The sequence below is a fragment of the Myxine glutinosa genome, chromosome 10 (assembly GCF_964187855.1).
Source record: "Myxine glutinosa chromosome 10, kmMyxGlut1.1, whole genome shotgun sequence".
Taxonomy (NCBI): domain Eukaryota; kingdom Metazoa; phylum Chordata; class Myxini; order Myxiniformes; family Myxinidae; genus Myxine; species Myxine glutinosa.
Window position 1 is genome coordinate 65127022 of NC_136270.1, and position 25410 is coordinate 65152431.

Genomic DNA, 25410 nt, shown 5'->3' on the forward strand with positions numbered 1-25410 from the left:
GGTTTAATCAAAAGACTTCAATTTGTACTTCATAAATATATTGCATATCTATCTGCGAATCTCAATGAGGATGTAATTAAAGTGTAACGTGGAAAAAAAATGATATTTTATTTCACGTAGTAGGTGATTATAGTTGTAGTTGTGGCTGCGGTCATTGTTGCTGTTTCTCCCGCTGTCGTCATGGATTTGATTGTTTTTTTGTTTTTTTTTGTATACAGAGTCGAGGCTCGTGAAAGAGCTAACATTTATCAAACAAACAAGCAAACAAAGTATATAAAAAGGGGAGCGGTCGACAAGATGGGGAGAGAAGGGGAGGAAGCACACAAACACAACATTTGAGAGCAGGGACATCGGGAGATGTGTGGGAGGGAGAGGGCCTGGGGGAAGGCAGGACAGGTATAAAACGAAAGGACACCAAGGACTTCCAGGAAAGAAGACAAAAGTCACCTCAAAAAAGTGGATTTGGGGTGAAATTAGCGGGGGTAGAAAAGATCAAGGTTTTGGATGGGGGAAGATAAGAGATGGTGGTGAACAGCCGTTTTAAAGACCTGGAGGGAGGAGTGGGATTGAAGTGAGGGAGTTTGTTCCAGAGGCGGGAGAAAAGAGGAATGAAGGAGTGAAGGTGAGCAGAGTGTCTTGATTTTGGCAGTTTAACCATAAGAGGGTTGCAGGCAGATCTTGTGCGACCTGTAGGAATATTTGGGTTTATATGGAATATTTAATGAATATAAATATTCATATATTAAATATTCACAGAGCCCAGAGAGAGCTGGGGGAGCAAGGCCGGAGAGGAGTCGGTAGAAGACGGAAAGACCACCAACCTGCCTGCGGTGAGGAAGTGAAAGGCCCTCGGAGATAGCGTCATCGCGGGAGATTCCAATGATTCTGAACGCTTTGGTTTCAACAGCATGAAGACGAGCTATGTGTGAAGCAGGAGCACCAGCCCAGAGGGGAGAGCAGTATTCCATTGAGCTGCGGATGAAAGCCTTGTATGTGGTGAGATGCTCAGGTGTGCCAAGGAAGGACTTCGCACGACGGAGGATGCCCAGTCGGCGACTGGCTTTGGAGGCCAGCTTGGAAATGTGGTTTGATTGATTGTTGTTTTGATCAACATGATCAACAACAAGATCAAAATGATTGTTGTTTTGTTTGTGTGCTCCTTCTGTGTACTATTATATACTGTTACGTTTATGGGGGGTAGGCAATGGAATACCTTAGTCCAGGTAGAATTGTATAGTTTATTGTTCTCTGAATGTCGCGATGAAGAAGAAGAACCCCCATGTACCATAAGTAGGGAATCCGTTAGCCCAGATGTCGCGTAAGTGTATAATTGTCCCCATGACGAGGGGTGGGGTTATGTTAATTAGATCCGGCCTATCAGTGGGATACAAAACAAACTGTTCAGCCTGGTAGAAGTGTGCACTTTCCCGAGTGCCGTTCTAGTTTGTATTAAGTTTGCTGAGTGCCAAGCGAATAAATAGTACATACCATTTTAAAGACTTTGGTGTGACTCGGTCAGGGTTTAAATTGCTGACCTCTGAGATTCAGAGCGGATGCTCTAACCATTACACCACAGTCTGATTAAAATCACTGAGTTACCACCGATGACCACCAAATCACCACTGATTCTAACCATGTTTGCACAAGTCCAAGGAGCACAATACCAACACCAGACTATGGACAGACCTGATGTAAATATTCACATCTTGCTTCTTAGGACACCACATGATGTGGAAGAAAAGGAAACCACAATTGTGATTGAGCGCTTAGATGATAAGCCCCCAGATTTACTTTTCAGAGTCCAAAGCACCTGACATTCAACATTATCTTTACAACAATTACAAAAATGTAATACGATATCAATAAAGAGTAAAGTTAAACAAGAAGAAAAAGACATAAAATGTCATAACCCCCGTGGTTTTAGTATAATTTTACTGTACGGAGTTAAAGGCCACCAGTTGGCCATCCTTGGTCGGATTACAAAACAAAATCTTCTGCATATATATTCTCATGTATTGTCTTTGTGCCAAGTTTGAACAAAATTGGTCCATGTATGGTCGAGGAATGGTTGGATACACGTTTAAGTAACAAAAAGGCCACCAGACGGCCATCTTGGATCAGATCTCAAAAATAAATGCCGTGCATATGTAACCCATCATTTATTATCTGTGTGCGAAGTGTGAACAAGATCGGTAAATGCATGTCCGAGAAATGGTTGAGGACGTGTCCAACATTGGGCTTTTTACAACTGAAATGGCCGCCAGTTGTCCATCTTTGATCACATCATGAAACAAAATGATGTGCATATGTATACCATCATGTATTGTCTTTCTGCCAAGTATAAACAAAATCAGTCCATACATCGCCGAGATATGGTTGCAGACGTAGGCACGGATGAATGAGACCCAATCCATAAGCCCCCCTTTCAGAATAAGTCAAATGGGGGCTAATAAACAGATAAAGATAAATAGATAAAGGTAAAAAATAGGTGACCATAACGAGCAATTGATCTGGAATTAAAGTTTGCAGATTACTCTCATGTTCGATAGAGGACGTTCTGGCGGTCCAAGCTTACCCAACAGAGGGTACCTCCAGCTTCAGGTTCTTTCTTTCACCTTTAGACGAAAGAATATCGAGATGATAAAATACATCCTGATATTTCGAAGAGGTGCTTCCAACATGAGTGTCTGAAGAAGTCTGACTGCTTTACCTGCCTTGTGTTTCCTAAATAAGGGCAAGTTCAATGTCCTGAACTTCTCATTTTGAAGCCAATACCATCTTGAATAATTTGGGACATTCTGATCATCAATTAGCAGCGCTGCTCTGGCTGACCAGCTGGACCAACTACACTAGCCTGCTCTTCCCATCCTGTGTTACTGTATATAGAGCAATTGTTGTTGTGTAAAAAAAAAACTCCTGCCAGGCAAGGCCAGTTGAGGACTTGTAGGCAGAAAGGCACCAGAAAGCACACGGTGTGCTTTAAAAGAAACATTAGATGGACAGTTCAGCCAGAGCATTGTAGGCAATGGTGGCGAGGTCAGCTGCAGAGCACTGGAGAAGTGTGCGAGACTTTTTAAAATGGGGTCACCACACCTGGTAGATGCCACCTCCCACAAGCAGCAGGCGGCCAATAAAAGAGACCCGCCATGCATGAAGGTGGTCCCAGAGTTGACGAGAGCCATGATCATACTGCATACGTGAGTTGGACCTTCACCTTCAAGAGAGCAACATCGCTCTCATCTCTCTGGACTCTGTCTTTTGCTGTCCTCATGTACCAGATCTGTCTGTGTTCTGTTATCTTGTCTATCCCTGTGTCACATTTCATAATAATAAACCTTTTTATTACAAGAGACAAATTCCCGCCTTTTGCCTCCCGCACATTGCACCGCCAAGTTCAGTTTCATTTGGGTGAACCTTGGGGAATCTTAGGATTAAGTTTCATCTTAAAAATAAATATCTCAAAAATATCTTTGAAATATCTTAAATCACAACATCGTTAAAACCGTTTTGGGATCCACAGTTGGTCTTAGACCATCCAGCTCAGAGTGGTATGTGTTAACGGACCCTTCTGACATGGCATTAATCTGATTGGGTAACATATTGGCGAATTCAGTTTAACAAAGAAGTGTATGGTGCTGGGTATAGGTAAGAATGATGAAAATATATAAATTGCATGATGCAAAGGGGCAATCTTTGAGCTCGTCACATGGAAGAAGGGTCTATGGGTGGTAATAGATACTGGGAGGGTGGTGGGGGGAGAGGAGTCAGGAGGGGTAAGCAGACAGTTATAGGTAAAGCAAACAGGGTTTTAAGTTGTATTCGTAGGAGGATAATTATAAATTTAAAATGCCAGTGTTAACACTGAATGAAAATTGAGTGAGGCTTCATCTAGTAAAGTAAAGGATGAAGTAAAGGACAAAAAAGTAAAGGACCTCTGCAACACCAGATGGGTGGAGTGGCACATTGCCAGACATATGAAACATTCAAGCAACATAGGAAGTGATTACCACCTTCATGGATTAAAAAAATGAAAGGGTGGGACACCACGAGGATTAAAGCTCATGGTTTGTTGGATACAGATTACCAATCCTAGGATCATTGCAACACTCCAGTGTGCGGGTCATTGCTTTAGATTTACAAAATCTCTCGGCTTTCTCTTCCAAAGTTCAAGACCAGATGTCCTCTCTGCCTACAAAAGGAACTGCACCTCATAGATGGCAACTCATGGATTCCGTTCATGAGGAGGCGAGTTGAAAATTATTCAGCATTGTTCATCGTGATAGCCTGGATAATGACTCAAATTGATGCATTTGAGGAGAGGCCTATTCTTTTGAGATAGGGAAGATGGACACCAAAATCAATATATCTGCACAATATCCAGAAAACTACCGGAGAAGAAGCATCTTCCTTTTTTCCCATGACCACTGCATTTGCCAGTTTTCGTCAAAGTCCATAAATGCAGCAAAGCAAACAGCATATGGTATGTAATATGTATCTGTTGCCAACCACTATTAATTATTTGAAAGAAGACCAAAGAAAAGTTCTCAACACTTTTAATGAAGAATGTCTTGCTGCTCCCTAATATTGCCACCAAGATGTTACACTGCGGGGGAAAAAGTGGAAACAATCAGTTGTACCGCCATCGCTCCCACGTTACAAATCCTTTCCTCTTTCCAAACACGTAAACTCTCTGTAACCGATTCCGGTGACGAGTGCTCATTTGGAATGAGAACACTCTTCTCTTATAGTGGTTTAGAAGAGAGATTACCGGAGCACCAAGTGTCAACTGAACGCCCAGATCTTACTGCATTTCCACAAAGACATCAAACTTGATTATTAAAAAGTCCGTCATGTATGCCAGAAAGAATGTTAGAGGAATGACATTCTTTAAATCCTATGATGGATGATCACATTTGGTAGTTTCGTTATGGCATATGGAGGGAGGCCAAATGTTTGGTCAGCATTCAAGGAGATAGAATGATGTTATGAATGCCACAGTAGTTTATTATATAAATTGCTGAGCAACGAAGCAAAATAAGATAAAGCAGCGGTTATTGATCGGAAAACCTGTATGCTTGGTTGTGGCCCATTTGATAGATTGGTTAACATAAAGCTTGTGTAGGGGCTGGAAGGATATTCTAGAGGTACGCACACTCACATCTGAGCTGTCTAACCTGGGTTTGAATCCTGACCAGCTATATCCTACCATCCTGGTGTTTCACATGCAAGGCGAGGCATCAATTTGGACGCCGTATCTCATTGGCTGTTATACTTGGTGTCCATCTGCTTGGATTGGCTGGTAGACATTAGAGATTCCATGGTGTCCTTTACGAAAAGTAGGCAAGGTATGGTGCGCAAAGCACTGAGGGTACTTCCAGTCAACCCTCAATCGTGTGGCCCGGCACTCCCACAATCCCGGATCCACCGACGTTACACCTTTATGCTCACATTTCACAATGACCTTGCCATTGGAAATCTCAATAATTCAAAAAGATTGAAACAAGAAGAGCTTATGGCAAGGTGAGGATTTCCCAAAACACATAATTGTGCAATTTTAATATGCGACTGTGTTGTGGTTGAAAGGATTGCAAATTGGGCTGTGGCCCGATCCGTGGTGTGATTTTGCAGGTTCATCCATGGCGCTCCCAGTTCAAATTACATTCACATTGAACTCCAAAATGTGAGAACTGTCCACAAAGAAAACCCAATGTTGTACCACGTAAACACGAGAAGTCTAAAGAGACCTTAAGTATTGATATTAATAATAATTTACTTCAGCGATCCAATGCACCAGAATTCTCCTTTGGTAATCTACATATGAGAACCAGCAATTGTCACATGACTAACTAGAACAGTGCTCGTTGGGGTGCATAACTGAACAGTTTCCGTGGAGTTTATGTGGTGGAGGCTGAACAGTTTACATTTTGTATCCCACTAATAGGCCGGATCGGCATCCGGACCAGAACCAAAATCTAATTGGCTTGTTCTTGTCACCTAACCAACTCATTCACCTAGTTTTGGCGTAATCCATCCGGAACTTTTTGAGATATCATGTTATACAGGGTGTGTCAAAAAAATGAACTATTTGAGCATCCTGATATTCTGTCGTTTATAATGCTATACCCTTCTCTCTTGCAGGTTATGGTGGTGGTGGTGGTGGTGGTGGTGGTGGTGGTGGTGGTATGCCATTTCTAACAAGTAGTCAGTAAGACTCTATGTCATCTATTATGTTCACAGTGGACGATAAAGTGAAAATCGTGACTTTGTGGTTTGAGACAAAATCCTACGTGCAGGTGCGCCGATGATACTTGCAGTATTACAATGTTCACCCCGTAATTGACCTTCCAATGAGCATTCAGCGGTTTGTGGAGCACTTCCAAGCACATGGAAGTGTGAAAAATCAAAATAAAGGCAACAGTGGTCGCCCAACAAATGTTACCAAGGACCAAGAGAACATTGATCTTGTAAAAGATTCTGCAATTGAAAATCCTAAGAAATCCCATCGTCGGCGTTCCTGACAACCGATGATCTCAGCCTCATCTGTGTAGTCCATTCTCACTTCTGAACTCAAGCTCTACCACTACATCATATCTGTAAGGCATAAACTAACTCTGACACGGCAAGAGTAACAATGTCTGGTTGGTTCAGGGCCTGAATGGAAGGGTACCCAAATTGGATCAACTCCTTGTGGTTCAGTGATGACGGACACTTCCATTTGAATGGGGCCATCAACAATCACAACAACATCTTCTGAGGTGCTGACCCTCCTGAGGAGGTGCCTGAGATGTCTCTCAAGGGCCCTAAATCCACTTGCTTATGCACATTGAATGCAAAATGGGGTATGCTGGGACCGTATTGGTTTGAGGATGCCATTGATGAGACGGTGACAGTCAACACCAAGCGGTAACGCGAGGTCTTATGCCAATTTCACGTTCATCTTGCTCAACTACCGTCTCCAAACCAACTCAGACTTGCAAGGTTCATGCAGGACGGTGCCCCAACGCACACTGCAGGTGAAACCTTGGACTTACTCCACCAGCTGTTTGGAAATCGTGTCATCAGCCTCGGCACAGCACATGAGTGCCCCCCCCCCCCCAACCCGGATTTTAATCGATTGGATTTTTTCTTTTGAGGTGCTGCCAAAGGTCAAGTTTATGCCACCAAACCTCGAACCCTGGCTGTCCTGAAGCAGGAGGTGGAGGACTACTGTCAGGTTACTACTCCAGCCACTTGCAGATGAGTTGTGGAGAATTTCAGAGTCAGGATCAAAGCCTGTTTGAACAGAGGCAGACCAGACATTCAACATGTCAATTACAAGCAGTCCAATGAGTGATTTTAAAATGGCATGGTGTATGCTTTCCATCAATGTATCACTGAACTTGCTAAATTTTGTACAATAAATGTTCAAATAGTCTACTTTTTTGAAACACCCTGAATATCACTTTAGTCTCATCTTTAATGGTGAAGAATCACTTTAAAATTAAAAAGTTCTTGTATCTTCACCTAAATCAAAGTGATTAGTCACTGTCACTCACACACACACACACACACACACACACACACACACACACACACACACACACACACACACACACACACACACGACTTTTTGAGGAACATCACCTCAACCACCTTAGGTGGCTGAGGTAACTAACTGCACACACTATGCCAAGATTATGTCAATATGACAACCAGAAATCTTTTTCACATATTTATGAAAATATTTTGATATTGACAAAGAAAGGCATATTTTGATGGAGCCTTACTTGAAAAAAATTGATAAACACAGCCAAGATTTTGGAATTTAAAAAAAGGAGAAAATTAAAAAAGAGCCAGCCATTGTGTGCTGGTGCCCCTGCAAAATTCCAAATTTTTACCCTGACATGTGAAAGACAGTGGCAAACCAACCTCTCTTGGATTAAGGGTTTCATTAATCTCCTGCCAAGGAGGATGGCGAGTTGGATTAGGAGACCCATCTCTTATCACCACCAACCTACCGGGATAGTCCACTTTCCACTTCCAAGAGAAAATGAAACAAATGATGCAAGGAAATGCAGAAGGACATCCCAAATAATGCAGAAACCAGGGAGTAAATGCCTCCACAAATGAAGCGCTGCGTAGGCCTTGCACAAAACCCAAATCCTAATGGCTTGTGCATCAACTGAAGGTCATTATAGTTTATTGGAATGCACAGATAAAGTTAGGAAAAGTGATTCTGCTGAAGACATTACACAATGAGGTCAACTTTTAACATGGAAACAAACTCCTCATTCAAATTTTGATTCTTAGCTCATAATTTTATAGTTATATAAGGTGTCCCATAAAACTTTACACAAGATTAAATGCTTCCAACTTTGTTGTTTCTAGTCACAAGATTATGAGACTTGCATCATTAGAGAGCTCAACTCAAATATTAAAAGGATTGGGAAAGTTGGTTTGAAAAGGACAGAAACAAAAAGATAACAGTGGACTTAGTCACATACTCTCATGATGTTCTTCCACTCACTGTGAACATTTTGTTCTTTACTTAGCGAGAGACATTTCATCACCGAATAAACATAGAACAAAAAAAAAGAAGAAAATAATTCATTATTAGAACATTTTAGAGTTGCCATTTTATGGGTCTCATCACCATAGGGCTAAAACAAAAAGTAATATGCATTTAAAACAGTGCATCTTCTATGGGGTCAAGCTGAGCATGGTGTGAGGTACGGGCACCAGCACAAAGGAGTACTCCATCAAGCTGCAGATAAAGGCCTTATAAGTGGATACGAGCTTAGGTGTGCCAAGGGAGGACTTTGTACGATGGAGGATTCCCTGTACGATGGAGGACTGGCTTTGGAGGCCAACTTTGAAATGTGGTTTTCCAAAGATAGATTGTGGCTGACAGCGAGATCCAAAGGTTTGAGTGACAACCTGAGAGAGAGAGCCAGACAGTGAGAGAGAGACACAGAGACAGAGACAGAGACAGAGAGAGAGAGAGAGAGAGAGAGAGAGAGAGAGAGAGAGAGAGAGAGAGAGAGAGAGAGAGAGAGAGAGAGCGAGAGAGAGAGAGAGAGACAGAGAGAGAGAGACAGAGAGAGAGAGAGAGAGAGAGACAGCGAGAGAGAGACAGAGAGAGAGACAGAGAGAGAGAGAGAGACAGAGAGAGAGACAGAGAGAGAGACAGAGAGAGAGACAGAGACAGGGAGAGAGACTGACAGAGACAGAGACAGAGAGAGAGAGAGAGAGAGACAGCGAGAGAGAGACAGCGAGAGAGAGAGAGAGAGAGAGAGACAGAGAGAGAGAGAGAGAGAGAGAGTCAGCGAGAGAGAGACTTTTGACGTCCTTTTATTCCAAAAATTATAAAGTGCATGGATGTACAGTGTATAAAATCAACAAAGCCAAAAACAAGAGAAAACGATGAAGCGAGGAAACAATACAGATATATGCGTTGATCAGATCAACTTCTACCGAAAACAAATGCAATCTTCTGCAGCAATACTATGAATTGTAGAAATTATGAACAATCAAGAGAAAAATAATACCAACTCGTTTTGGCGGACTTCACAGACACTTTTCAAACACCATTTTTCCACAAATCCATCAATTTCGCCCATGCTCTTGGAAAACTCAAACTCATGTTTTAGCCTTGCAGCACACAGTGCATTGAAAAACGTCATAACCTTGCATTGATGAATGGGCTTACCATTCCGCCTCTCCTTTCTGGACAGGTAAGTAGCAAGCTTTGCTGTAGCTACAAAAAAGCACAACAGTTCATATTCCTTGTTGTGTTGCCGTCTCTTTTTGAGCCCAAAAATAAAGGATCGAAAAGTAAATCTGAAATTCATTTTGAACGACACAAAGTCTAACCATTCAAATAAAGGAAAAAGTCTTTCACAACCAATAAAAAAATGAAAAACATCCTCATTTACAGAACAAAAGGGGCAACATGCAGATATTGGGGCAAAATTCCATACATATGTATTACATGGGATGATCCAGTGGGAAAGGCGCCACTGAAGATCACCTGGTCTTTTGTTGATCAGCTTACTATACATTGATTCCCATACAGGTTCATTGGGGGGCCCGGCAGGGAGTAGCCTCTTCCATTGTGCTACTCCATTTAGCGGAGGAATACCAAGAACTTGAGATAACCACCACCTATACAGGCTCTTGCTGCTCTCAGCATGCAATACACTTGTCCCTGTGCTAACAGGTGGAAGTTCCTTAGGAAAGCAGTCAAAAATCAGTTTCGGAAACGGGGACTCGTTGGGGTGTCCAAAAGTATTCCGAGTCCAAAGTTTCTGTAGCTGATGACGTTTTTGAACAACTTTCCTTAAAATCGTTCCAATTGTCCTCTTGGACCGAATCGCCGTCAAGGTTGAAATTTCCTCCACATTCCTCCACCCGACACCGGAGTTTGGCCGAAGGTGCCATACTTTGTTTATGCCTGCCTCAATAAAGCGTTGGCACAAATGACGACTCTTGAGAACATCAGGGAAGAGAGGATTGAAGAACAGGGGTTCAACCTCGAACATCCCTGGGGAGTAAGTGTCCGCTTTACGGCTCACGGAAAGTCTTTCCCAGGCACTGAAAAGGCTCTGGTAAAATATGGGGAGCGTTGATGTATTCACGTACTTGAGGTGAGTCAGGAATACTTCGAGACCATAGCCGAGTCTACCCGCCTGCTGTAAAATATGGCAAGCCAAGGCATGGTTTGGCAGGTTTTCACCAAATAGGAGGCGTTGAATGGAGCACAGGCGAAAAGCCATGAGACGGGATCTCACGTGAACAAGGCTCTGACCACCTTCAGATGAAGTAAGGCATATTACACTTGGCCGCAGCCAATGATGGCCTCCCCCAAAAAAGTCCACAAGTTTGGCCTGTATCCTGTCCAGCAGCACTTCTGGTGGTTGCAGGCAAATAAAGCGATGCCACAACGTTGTAGCAACCAAGTTGTTTGCCACTAAGACTCGGCCCTTAAATGAGAGGTGCGGTAGGGCTCTTTTCCACAGGTTCAGCCTCCTGTCTATTTCTCCAGTCACACCTTCCCAATTCCTTTTCTCAAATTGTGTAGAGCCCAGGGACACACCAAGTTAATCAACACCATCTGTTTTCCACTCCAAGTTTTCTGGAAGAGCAGGCAGATGTGTTGAGACAGGTAGGCAGCTATTAAGGTATGGCACCCAAAGAGCTTTGCTTTTCGTCCAATTAACCTTCAGAGATGAAGCCATGAAAAAGGTTCTTAAGGACTTCACAAGAGCAACAATGTCTTGGTGGTTTTTTATAATGACGCAAACATCATCTGCATAGGCCGATATAGTCATTGGTGGGCTTCCAGGAAAACAGGTCAGGCCAGAGATATTCTTTCTCAGTGTGCAAAGAAATGGCTCCATTGCTAACGCAAAAAGCAAACCTGAGACTGGGCAACCCTGCCGTACCCCCCTCTGAACCTTTATGGGGGGAACCAGTTCATTGTTCACCTTAATTACACTGGAGATGTCAGTGTACAATAGAGTTATAAAGGCCCTGAAAATTACCCCAAACCCACATGCTTCAAGAACATGGCACAAGAAAACATGGTCAATGCTGTCAAAGGCTTTTTCAAAGTCTAGAAAACATATTCCAAAATCATTTTGGTCATGGCGTGCATACATTAAATCCCGCACGAAAAAAATGTTGTCGTAAATCGAACGACTGGGGATGCAGAATGTCTGATCAGGTAAAACCAGATCACCAATGACTTTTTTTAAACGATTTGCCATTGCTTTCGAAAACAATTTATAGTCAGTACACATTATTGAAACCGGTCTCCAATTCTCCATCCGCCGGAGGTCTCCTGACTTTGGGAGAAGACTCACCACTGCTCTCCTTAGGCTTAGTGGCATTACACCTTTTCGCAAGGATTCTTGGATTACAATCAATAGTTCTGGGCCCAAAATGTCCCAAAATTCCATGTAAAACTCAGCTGGCAGGCCATCAATTCCCAGAGCCTTTCCAGATTCCATTCCAACCAGGGCACGCTGTAATTCATCAAGGCTTAAAGGCACATCCAGCTCCAGGCGTTGAGTCTCAGTTAGGGTTGGGAGATGGGAGGTAAAACATTTTATTTTATCCTCATATATATCTTTTTTAGCAAATAGTTCAGAATAATACTTTCTAATAGTGATTTTTACCCCATCAGAACTTGTAATTTCATTCCCACTGGGGTCCTTAACTGATAAAATAAGCTGGGGAGGCTTCGTTTCAGCTTCTAAGTGAAAGAAGGCTTTGCTAGGACTATCTGATACTTTAATGCTTTTTACTCTCAGTCTAACTAGTAGTCCTGCAGCCTTCTCCTGTAATAGTTCCCGGAGTTGGGTCCTTTTTTCAAGGAGCAATTTATAATTTGTCTCATTTTCCTGCTCTGCCATTTTGTTTTGCAGTTTTAGAATTTCGGTTTCCAACCGTGCCAATGTGATTTGATTTTCATGAGTGATGTGGGAATTAAACTGTTGACAAAACAGTCGTATATGAGTTTTCATATTATCCCACCAAAGGTTAGTGGAAGCAAAGAGGGGCTTTTTTCCAACTATTGCTATCCATAGGATGCGAAAGGCTTCCTTAAACAGGGTATCATCCAAAAGGCTTGTATTGAATTTCCAATAGGCGCTCCTCTGTTTGAATTGTGGGAAAGATAGGCCCATCGTGACCATGTGGTGGTCAGAGAAGATGGAAGGGGTAATAGTTGAGGAGGTTACAATATTCCTTAATCGTGGGGTGATGTACCAGCGGTCAAGCCTCGCTAAGGATACTTGGCCATTGGAGCATCGACACCATGTAAACTGCCGGTCATTTGGGTGCATCAATCGCCATACATCCAAAAAAGCCCCACCTGAAAGGAACTGGGAGAGGTCACCATGGGACTCGGGATGTGGTTCCGGTGAATTTCTGTCTATTTTGGGCTCTAGCGTACAATTGAAATCTCCCCCCATGCATATGCACTGATTTGGGTCAAACAAATTTAAATGGTTTATCACTTCAGTAAAGAAGGCTTTACGGTCAGTACTCTCGCTTGGTGCATATACATTAAAAATAATAAGCTTCAGGCTATTGATCACCAATTCTAGGGAGGCAAAACGTCCCCGAATCACCTCCTGAAAGAGGCAAGATTCAGGTACAAGTCCTGGTTTTAGCAAAAACCCCACTCCAGCAGATACAGATGACATATTACTGAAGAAACATTTACCTTTGAACATGCTGCTCCAGTCATGTTCAACCTTCTCAATAATATGAGTTTCTTGCAGTAATATTACATCGACTTGTTTCCTTTTGAATAAACTATTCACTTGGATCTGGCGGACGTGACTGGCCCCACCACCATTTATATTGAGTGTTGCAAGATTAAGCGTCTTCATCACTCATTAGTAAATTTTGTCTGACACTGTGAGTACTCACTCTTTGCCTTTGTTATGATTTTCTTTAGTCGATGAAACTGCGATTTTGTTAGGTTTAGTTCCTCAGATTTTTTTATGACTAGTTTTGCAGCCTGAATAAAGGGAGCCAAATCAGGGAAATGATCCCCAATGATGACATTTCACTGTCTATACGTTTCATTGAGGAATGATAGAACAATATGGGGAGGGGTTGGGGGTTGATCTGGCATTAATTGTGATAATGCTGTTACCTCCACCTCCTCTTCCGATTCTGATAAATCAGAAAGTGGTCCAATGGGGTCTGGGTCAATACCGTTTTCTTCTCCTGCTATGCAACCTAGCCTTCCCTTGTCTGGGGGGTCCACGCAGTGCTGTGTTTGGGAAACATCAGCACATTGATTACTGATTTCCTCAATTGGCATGAAATCATTATTCCCACATTCCTGTGGATTTATGTTTCCGCCCTTTTCTGCTATATTGGCAGATTTATTATGGATGTCAGCCTGTTCGGCGACATTCGCTTGGATCAATGATGCGCCATTCACGGTATCGCGGCCTGAATTTTTTACATCATTAACGTCGTCTGTGTGAGTAATGGAAGCGCGTTGTTTTAGCGGCTGAACCCTGATGCTCTTTTCTGGGTTTTCCTCTTTATTTGTTTGGTCCGCGCTTTGCAGAGAGATTCCAGGTGCATCCTGAAGAGTTTTTTCACTAACAGCCTGCAAATCGAGCACAACCTTTTTACCTGCTCCAGATGAGTCACTATCATGCGGAGCCCTTCGTTTACTCGTCCCCACTTTGCTATCAGTGTCCATTTCAACATTTTGCTGAGGAGGAATAAATACGTTCACGCTTGGAACACTGGATTCACCCTCATTAGGAATTTTAGGGGGTGGCAATGCGATAACCTCCCCCCCACTGGGAATCTCAATTAGTGGAGCAACGTTAACCTCCCTCCCACTGGGAGTATTCATTAGTGGAGCAGCGTTTACCTCCCTCCCACTGGGCGTATTCATTAGCAGAGCATCCTCCTCCTTACAAACTATGGCAGTGTGACCTGTCTTGCCACACCTGACACACGAGGCTTTGGGACAAGAACGTTTTAAATGTCCATACGCTCCACACTGAAAGCATGTTAAGGTGGTGGACGATGCGTATAGCTGGAAATTTGCGTCTTCAAAATTAATTTTGAAAGTGATGTTGAGGCCTGTGTCGTCCCCACGGTCTGGAAGGACCATATACACCTGTCTGCGGAAGCTCATTACGTGCTTAACACGTTCATTCCGACACCCAAGAGGGATTGTTGAAATCCTCGATACCATTTTACCGTACCGTGATAGCACGGTCATTAACTTGTCATTTGGGATAAATGGTGGTACGTTAGAACTAACCACTCTCGTCGCGGGAGTTAATAGCGGCGATGCCATCATAAAGTGACCGCTTTCCGTGGTTATTCCCGCACTTACCACGTCATGGACGAGTTCCTTGTCCGAAACGAACACCACCACTTTCTGGTTCATACGCGAAGCTGCACGTATATTTTCATCCCCAACAATGCTGCCCACAGCGAGGATGATGTCCTCGACAGGGACTCCATCCGGAGGCACGCACACAAACGCGTGCTTCCTGGTTAAGCCTTCAAAGTCATCGCGACGAGAGCGTGCATTCGCCATTCCGGCGAAAATACCCCCCCCCCCTCCCCCCGCTTGTCCGAGCCGGACAAGAGGGTATCAAACCTAAATAAACGAACTAAAGTAAAAATTAAACGTGCATTATAAGCACAGAAATGGCTTACAACGCGCCGTCAACGCCAGTAGGCCGCACCCAAAATGGGCCGGCTCTCAATCCTCTCTCTCTCGAAGGCAAAGGTGTAGAACAGATGAAAACGAATGCCAAGGCACACAGGATGGAAAAGGAGAGGGAGGGGGGCAGGGGAGGGCAGGAGAGGGGGGAAACCTCACGACGGACTCACCAAAACACAGAGCAGTTGCTCACAGCCGCCATGACGCTACACCCAACGCACCGACGGCCGATAGGTGGCGCCAGAGAGAGAGAGAGGGAGAGAGAGAGAGAGAGAGAGAGACAGAGAGAGAGACAGAGAGAGAGACAAAGAGAGAGACAAAGAGAGAGACAAAGAGAGAGACAGAGAGAGACAGAGAGAGAGAGACAGAGAGAGAGAGAGAGAGAGAGAGAGAGAGAGAGAGACAGAGAGAGAGACAGAGAGAGACAAAGAGAGAGACAAAGAGAGAGACAAAGAGAGAGACAAAGAGAGAGACAGAGAGAGACAGAGACAGAGAGAGAGACAGAGAGAGACAGGGAGAGACAGGGAGAGACAGAGAGAGACAGAGACAGAGAGAGAGAGAGAGAGAGAGAGAGAGAGAGAGAGAGAAAGAGAGAAAGAGAGAGAGAGAGAGAGAGAGAGAGAGAGAGAGAGAGACAGAGAGAGAGAGACAGAAAGAGAGACAAAGAGAGAGAGAGAGAGAATGGGATTTCTCAGGATTAAAAGACATATTCAAAGTGGTTGATGAGCTTGTGATTTTGTCAAGATCTGAAGAAAGGGAAGAGGCTACAGCCTGCCCATCAAAAGGATGAGAGGTGTCATGGCAAAGGGTGAAGTCATTAGCACAGAGATAAAAAGGATTTTCCAAAGAGGCAGAGAGATCATTGATGAAGATAAGGAATAGGACTGGGCACAGAACACTGCCTTGGGGTACTGCAGCCTTCACAAGGAGAGGAGATTAAAGGATTCCGTTGAGAGCCACATGTTGGCTACGAAAGTAGAGGAAGTTAGTAAGCCATGTATGGAGTTCACCTTGGATGCCAGAGGCAGAGTGCTTGAAGAGTAAGGCCAGACTGTATCGAAAGCTAGAGATATGAACAGAGAGACGGCCCTGATCTCATGTCTCACATTGAGGGCCTCTGTCCATTGTTGTGTGAGAAGAAGCAGCATGTCCAAAGTAAAGTGACCTGGTTTGAATGCCAATTGATGATCTGAGATGAGGTTGTTGGAGAAAAGTAACGATTTGAGATCAAGTCTGCCGCAAGAAAAACGACGAATTAAACATCTGCATGCAAATTAAGCTTCTTCACAGGTATCATGCAGAAAAAACAAACTTGTAATGGAGGAATTACTTTGTTGGTGGCAATGATTAAATATTTTATCCAGTTAAACCACTGTGCTGCAGCTCGAAATTTATGTTTAAAAAATTGTAAGTTAATTTTAACAGCCAAAGTTCGTGTTTTCTCAGCGATGAATCTGCCTCGGCAGCCTTGGCACAAGGCGGATAAACAAACAAAATGTGTCACCTGCACTTCAAGAGTGACATTTGGACGATTCCTGTTCAAAATCTGGTAAACACTATTGTGTCCACATGAATAATAAAACGAAAATAGTACAGGAGAGAAGCTCTTCACTGAAATGAGGACCGCCCTAACAATTAATTGACGTCACAAACTATTAAGCCGAGAATGGCATTGTCCATTACATCCATGTTTCAACAGACGGACGTGGTGGACTGGTGGTGTAGGCCAAAATTTTAAAATGGAATACATTGGAGGGCCCTTGAAATCTCCATTAAGTCAGATGCTCATATGTCTCGTTGACACGTAAACCAAGCACAGTAGAAATAAAAATAATGAGTTGAAAACATGGCTATCAGCTGCATCATCAAAAACAAAACAAGAGGAAAATCAAATCAACCACAGAGTATGAATATAAATAGTGGGATGTCAAGACAACGGCACAATTCCAAACCATTTCACAGTAGATTTGATGTGACTGACACATATGCAGGAGTGACACGTTGAGGTGAACCAAACACTTGATCCCCAACGGAATAGGATCTGACTACAGACCGTCATCCTGGTATTTTGTGGACAAGACCACGTACAAGACAGGTCACCCTGTCCAACAGCACTCACATGTGGGATTAAAGATCCCGACATCCCTTTCAAAAATACGACGCAACTGCCGCGACCCCAAATCAAACTCAAAACCCCCCAGTTTGAAACTTCACTCTCGATCTCCCAACACAAAGGGGTCAGAGGATGACGAGGTGACAGATTACAATGGTGTAATGCTCACTACAGCTAATGCTGTAGGTATAAAAACAAACCCAGGTCCATCAATGGCACCTCGTTCAAAAAACGCTTCCTCACGATTGCTCAACAACTGCCATATAACTAAAGAAGAAATTGACGAAAGCATTACGAGTCAGCAGATGCAGCAACACTGGAAGCCTGTATTATAAACCTTATAAGAAGAGGCACCGAACAGAAGGAGCAGCATCAGAAGAAGCATCAGAATGGCAGAAACAGAAGCAAAATGATCACTGAAGGAGCGTATGGTCAGCTGTGGCAGCTAGCTGCCCTGAACAATGTTCCAATGGGTTCCGAAAACCGATAATAACCAATTAAAATACGACGGGATACAAACTGCCCGGACTTCGTGGCCTAACATCCCAGGGACGTAAATCCGCACAAGAAAAGCACGTCATTGTGAGAAATGGTTGCAATTTCACTTCCGAGTGTTGCAGTTTCCATGCTGTCTGCACCGTTAATGTGCTTTGGAAAGCCACAATCTCCAATGATGAAGCATGGCCACCCATGCCAATGAGAACACGACGTTAAAGATGGATTAGGGAGATCATCGGTGCCTTATCGGGAATGTTTTCAGTACAAGTACACAAGTGTAGGACATGAAATCAAGGGAACCAGACAATAAAAGGTCACGCAGGTCAAAGTTCAAGAGAATTTGTCAGAAGCCAGTGTAAAGCCGGTATTCATGCGAGCTTGCATCACACATGGTAATCAATCTGATATCGATTTAAACCTAAATCAAAAGACATGCGAGGATGAAAAAAAAAAACAATATTCAGGTTGTCCAGGTTTTGTGATTGTTTTTTATATTTAATTAGAGGTGTCTGTGATGTCCGACTGCACCACAGGCAGTGCGGTGCCAATTACGCCCTGTGCCACCTCAGTCTTCCACAAAAGCTGAGTCACTCGGGATGTGTGCGGAATGCTCTTTCGGAGGCCTCAAGGGAACAGTTAGGATTGGACATGCAAGTGGAAATGGTTACAGAGGCAAGAGGATTTCACTTTGACAAAGACATTTTGATGAGGCGAGGGATGATCGATGTGCATATTCAACTCAAGCAGGAAAGTAAGAAGGAAAAGGAAATTGGCTGCGAGATCACGTGACAAGGTAAACCGTCAACCTGCCTATGATGAGAAAGGAATAGGCCCCGAGTATTTGCCTCCAGTGTAGAGATTCCAACAATGTTGGACGTCACAGATGGATGTGTGACTGTTTGATACAAGATGGAGACATCACTAAAATGGAAAAGAGAATCATCTTCCTTATCTGAGCACATGCCTTAAAATGTCTTATCCCCAGGTCCAAATTCCAGGCAAGATGTTGATTTGTTCTCTCCTAATGTCATATTGCATACGATTCATGCATAAGCTCCTCCAAGAGCCTTAAACTCTGTAGCAAACAGAAAACCACAGGTAGGCTTAATGATCTTTATACTAAAAATGCTTTTTTATCATCTAAAGGCAATGGACCCCTAATAAAACATATCACGAGTACATACATGCGAAGGGCCCACAGGTCATATCACAATTGTACATGCCTGCAGTGGACAAACATAATATCACAACTACTTACCTCTGGAGGGCCCACAGGTAATATCATAAGTACAGACTGGCAAAGTGTTCACAGGTAATACCACAAGTACCGACCTGCAGAGGGCCCGCAGATGCTATCACATGTATATGGGAGTACTAAATAATATCATCCTGCACATACGAATATACATCCTCCTTAGTGCTATGGTGATTCAAATCAAAATGTCACCATGGAAAAATGGCTGCTTTGATCCAGACCAACGGTTCATGCCGGCCAGACAACCAAACTGGAATGATCAAAACAGCAAGGAGACAAATGTAAAATACAATTATAAAGTATACATCATCATCTGAACAGTAAGCCTGGTGTTGGCTTAACAGTTAAGATGGCAGGCTTAATATCTCAAGGTCTTGGGTTTGAGCCCCTGTCGTTCCGTTAAATAACACCAAGTGGGTTGACTCAGCCTGTCATCTTTCCGAGGTTGGCAAAATGAGTACCAACTTACTGGTAACGGAGGCACTGCCACCCTACCAGCAATGATGCAACCAGCAGCCACAGGCTGCATACAAAAAAAATGTTATCGTCTCAACATTGAAAAAGACCAAAATTCGGCAAATCCGAGTTTGGTTGGGTATAAGTGCTCATCAAAGGTGTGTGTCCGCAAACTGCTCATCAAAGGTGTGTGTCCGCAAAGTGATCATCAAAGGTGTGTCCACAAAGTGCTCATCAAAGGTGTGTGTCCGCAAAGTGCTCATCAACAGTGTGTGTCCGCAAAGTGATCATCAACGGTGCATGTCTGAAAATTTCACCTCCAAAAGGTACACATCACACCTGCGGCATGCAAAACCTGAAAGGTTGTGTTTAAAGCAACAACGATTACAAAATGTTATAGGTTGTAGAAGAAGAGGAATTATAGGAAGGAGAAGTAGAAGAAACCATGACGACGACTTATCTCTTGTTAGTAAAGTGATTAAAAACGTGTATATTGTTAATCACTAATGAGTTAGCTGCAAACACTGCACCAAAGGTTTCAGCAACAACAAAAAACAACAATATTTACAAAAGCAAAAGTTAACTGATATTAGTTTAAAAACAAATAAAAAAACAAAACAAGTATTTAAAAATAAAAGATACTGATATTACAATTTACAAAAAAATTAACTGATATTACTTTTAAAACAAATTTTAAAACATAGCAAATATTAATAAACAAAAGTTAACTGATATTAGTTTAAAAACAAATTAAAAAACAAAACAAGTATTTAAAAATAAAAGTTACTGATATTACAATTTACAAAAAAATTAACTGATATTACTTTTAAAACAAATTTTAAAACATAGCAAATATTAATAAACAAAAGTTACTGATATTACAATTTACAAAACAAACATTAATATTCGTTTCAAAACAAATTTTAAAACAAAACAAGTATTTAAAAACAAAAGTTACTGATATAATTTACAAAACAGAAGTTAACTGATATTAGTTTAAAAGCAAATTTTAAAACAAAACAGCAATAAAAAAACAAAAGTTTCTGATATTATAATTTACAAAACAAAAGTTAACTGATGTTAGTTTAAAAGCAAATTTTAAAACAAAACAACAATAAAAAAACAAATGTTTTTGATATTATAATTTACCAAAAAAAAGTTAACCAACAACAACATGCATTTTAAAGGCCATTTTCCCTGCTAGAGCGGGGGTTAGCCCTGCGGTCCCCATGACAATCTTCTCCATTTTGCCCTATTTGCTGCATCTCCCCTTGTTAACCCCCTTGCCCACATTTCTTCTTCCACCATCTTTAGCCAAGTCTTTCTCGGTCTTCCCCGTCCTCTACTTCCTTCTACATTCATTTCAATCACTCTTCTCAACCAGTCACTTTCATCCTTCCTCAACACATGACCAAACCATCTCAACCTGTTCCTCTTCACAGCAGCAATCACAGGCTCTATTCCCATCATCTTTCACAATTCATCATTTGTCTTCCTCTCTCTCAACGATACTCCGCACATCCATCGAACCATTCGCATTTCCACCCTTTCCAACCTTCGTTGCTGCTCTACGTTAATTACCCCTGTCTCGCTCCCATAAATCATAACACTTCTCACACATGCAGCATACACCTTTCCCTTCAGCTTCAACGACACTCCCCTCCTCGTCAGCACTCCACTCAGTTCCCGAAACTTCTTCCATGCACATCTCACTCTAGCAACCGTTGCCGAGTCTGATCCACCTTCTCCATTCAGCTTGTCTCCGAGGTAGAAAAATGTTTTCACACCTTCCAGCTTCACGCCGTCTCCAAGATCCAACTCAACATTTCCTCCATCTGCAGCTCCCTCTGTGCACACCTTACACTTGAATGTAGCTGCCACACTGGTTAATGACCCTCTCAGACCACTACATTTTTGATGAACCCACTCAGCGCACATTGTACATTGAATGGAGTTCACTCCGACACCCTTCCTGCACACAGCACATGGCCACTTCCCAGTTCTTTCCACCTCACCACATGCTTTACCACTTGCCATCACCTTCGTCTTTCCGATATTCACCTTCAGACCTTTTGTCTCCATACATTCCTTCCACTTGTTCATCTTTTCCTTCAGTCCATCCATACTTTCCGCAATCAACACCAGATCATCTGCATACAATATAACCAAAAAAAAGTTAACCGATAGTTTAAAAACTAATTTTAAAACAAAACAAATATTTAAAAACAAAAAGTTACTGATATTAGAATTTACAAAACAAAAATCAACTGATAATAGTTTAAAAACAAATTTTAAAACAAAACAAAAATAAAAAAACCAAATGTTTGTGATATTAGAATTTACAAAACAAAAGTTAACTGATAGTTTAAAAACAAATTTTAAAACAAAACAAAAATAAAAAAACCAAATGTTTGTGATATTAGAATTTACAAAACAAAAGTTAACTGATAGTTTAAAAACAAATTTTAAAACAAAACAAAAATAAAAAAACCAAATGTTTGTGATATTAGAATTTACAAAACAAAAGTTAACTGATAGTTTAAAAACAAATTTTAAAACAAAACAAAAATTAAAAAACAAAAGTTAGTGAGATTAGAATTTACAAAAAAGTTAACTGATATTAGTTTTGTTTTTGAACAGGAACCTTAAACTCGATACTCATCACGGGTGACTTCCATTGTGTTGACTACTTTTTAAGAATAGCAATGGAGAATATGGAAAGTAGAATAAGAAGAATCAACGTTTGTGGACCTCGACAGGAATAATGCTGTCGTTGCAAACCAGACACAACCTTGTTAATTATATTAAAATAGTGAAGAACAGATGGTGATTTAAACTCATAATCCGATTTGATATAACGTTGGCCCGGGTAAAAGAAAGACTCACAGGTAGGCCTGAAGGATCACGACCAGGAAAGAAACTTTTCAGCGAACAAAGTTTGGTAATCACAAACTCAAACTCGGTTTGGTACTGACAATATCAGACATGGGTTTCATCCTTCAGAGTGGACCTGGCACCCATTTGTAACACTATGCTCAAGTCTGGCTCATCATTCATTCATGCATAATACTCATACGATAACGAGAAAAAAAAATGTCCAACTGGACCCAAAGACCTGCATACCAGCAAGAGGTTAACCACCATGTCCGGTTCGGTCTGAAAGACTACATCTGTGCTTGTCAACCTGGGTGAATGAGACCAGAATTTGGGTGATTGAGAAAGGTGGGGTGAATGACTGGTGGTGAATGCATTTACGAGCTACTTGTTTACTCCTAATATAATTTATTACTCGATGATAGGGGAAAAAGTAAGGTGTATAATGGGAGGAAAATGTGTAAGTCGATGATAATTATTATTTTTTGTTTTGTGCAGAATTAATGCATCAATATCGTAACATTAAAATCCAGTACATTTCTATTACGTCAGAATTAATTAATATCAATAATAATAATACGATTTATTCATGCGCCCATCTGTCTGTAACATTCCGTTCTACCCATTGGTTGGATATTTCGCCTGACTCCACCCACAATTTATATTTGTAAAATAGCAACCACCTTTATAATGCTGGATCCAAAAGCCTACCACCTTTATAATGTGTTTACAATGAGTTGTTGTGAAAATCGTCCTCAGCAATCGTGGCAGTGGTTTGTTAACTTATACACTGCCCAAATAACTATGTAGCATTCTATCAAGCAGGGCTAAAAGGTCTTTGTGCAAGTCATTATTTACTTTTAACGATGTGTATATATGCACACACACACACGAATTAGGGTGATCGTGCACCAATATCATCACATGTTCAACACTCGTGACATGTGTCCAATCACAATGACTGTTTTTGTGGATATTAAGCAATCTTGTCTTTCGCAGTTTTATTTATCCCTCCCTAGACATCATCTCAATCAAACTCTCAAACATTTTGCCCTGCTTCTATAACAAGCAGACCTCTGCACCTGCACACACCTAATCAGTGTTAATGCGATTGCCGTCAACGAAATAGCCGTGGGAGGATTTCTTGCACGAGTGACATGAGTGCCATGGACTCAGAAACAGAGAGATAGCATGCTCCACAAGGTCAAAGCTCCAGGCATCCTGGATAAGGATTCGAGTGTCTTCGGGGTGCAAAGGTGGGTATACATGCCAAAGAATTTGTAGACATGTTTGCAAAGTGCCATCAGTTGGACGTGTACTGCATGCTGTTTTCCCAGTGCTTATCCATCTCATTTCTCATAAATCATTACCTAGAGGAGCTGGCTGGTTGGTAGATTTGATCTATCCACTGATTGGTGGGTTTGAGTCCCTTGGCAGGGAGGACAAAGTCTACCAAACATCCCTCAACATGAGGTGAGGGAGTTCCTACCCTCGACCGAAATAGGCATAAAAATAAAGGTTTAACCGGTGTGTTTAGATGGGATCCGAAGACTCTCAGTCAAGGCCGCAACCCTGTAGCCCCTCTTTATCAAGCCACGAGTTATACCATTTCTCTACAGCCTGATGATGGGTCAGCCAAATGCTAGACATCTCTAAAGGTACAATGGGTCATCCCACGGCAAGTACAATCACAACAGCTGCATTTACACCAATTAGACTTTTTAAGGTCAGATCAGTCTTTTGGGACGGCCACTGGTAACATGTAACCCAGTGCTACCTGCCGCATGGTCGGGTTTGTCTGCGACTAAACGGACACCCCTCACTGGCTTTGCTAGTGGGAAAGGTGACTGTGACACCCTGCCAGGACCAAAAAAACAACACCAGGCAAAGGGCGGATTAACTCCCATCGGGAGCCAAAGGTAATCCAGAAAGGAGATGGTGTCTCCTAAAAAAACACCCATCCGGTTTGGACCGGTTCAAGTCATCCTCCTCTTGACCTACAAAGCCCTCCATAACCTGGCCCCATCCTACCTGGCTGACCTCCTCTCCAGACACACTCCCAACCGCAACCTCCGCTCTGCTGGTACCAACCTCCTGAACCCCCCCCCCCCCCCCCCATCCGGACCAAATTCAGATCCTGCAGGGACGGGACCTTCTCCATCGCTGCTCCCACCCTCTGAAACTCACTACCTCACACCATCAGAGACTCCTCCTCACTCACCACATTCAATACATCACTCAAGACCCACCTGTTGAACACTGCATTCAACATTTAACCCACAGCATTTAACCCCTGACTATCTCCTATCTCCTTCTCCCTCCTTTTTGCTTTGAATATTTCCCTATTGATTCTTGGTTTTTGCAATTGTTTTTATGTTTTGCTATGCATTATGTTTTGCACTCTGTCAAAGCGTCTTTGGGCTTCCTGAAAAGTGCTATATAAAATAAATGCATTATTATTATACTGAAGAAACTGCGCTCCAACGCGAGTCGAAAGAATTGACGCGACCAAAGACGGAATTCGTCCGAGTTGCTTTATTGAAACAAAACAGCTCAGGTATTCTGACAAGCCCGTTTATCGGGCAGCAATATATATACACATTTATGTCGGGAAGTTTGCCCGGCAAAAGCTATACCGGGCATGCCCGGGTGTCAAAGGCGAGCCTTGGAAAGGCGAGTCTGGACCTGCCCGGGCGTGTTTGGCTGCGGCCTGGCAAGTCGAGGCTGGGCATGCCCGGACGCTCTGGGCGAGCCCTGGAAAGGCGATAGCGGGCATGCCCGGACGCTCTGGGCGAGCCCTGAAAAGGCGATAGCGGGCATGCCCGGACGCTCTGGGCGAGCCCCGGAAAGGCGAGAGCGGGCATGCCCGGGAAAGACGAGACCGGGCGTGCCCGGGAGGTTCGGGCGTGCCCGGGAACAGTGAGTCCGGGCATGCCCGGGAGAGGCGCGTCTGGCCGTGTTCTGGCCGGTGCAAGGCGATTGTGTGCATCCAGCGGTAACCGCTACACACGCCCC

General features: G+C 42.8%; 1 protein-coding gene across 3 annotated transcripts in view; it reads right to left on the reverse strand.

Annotated features, from left to right (window-relative positions):
- LOC137434147 (protein phosphatase 1 regulatory subunit 16A) overlaps window positions 1–25410 on the reverse strand; it is a 265323-nt gene that overhangs the window by 192419 nt on the left and 47494 nt on the right. The window lies entirely within an intron of this gene.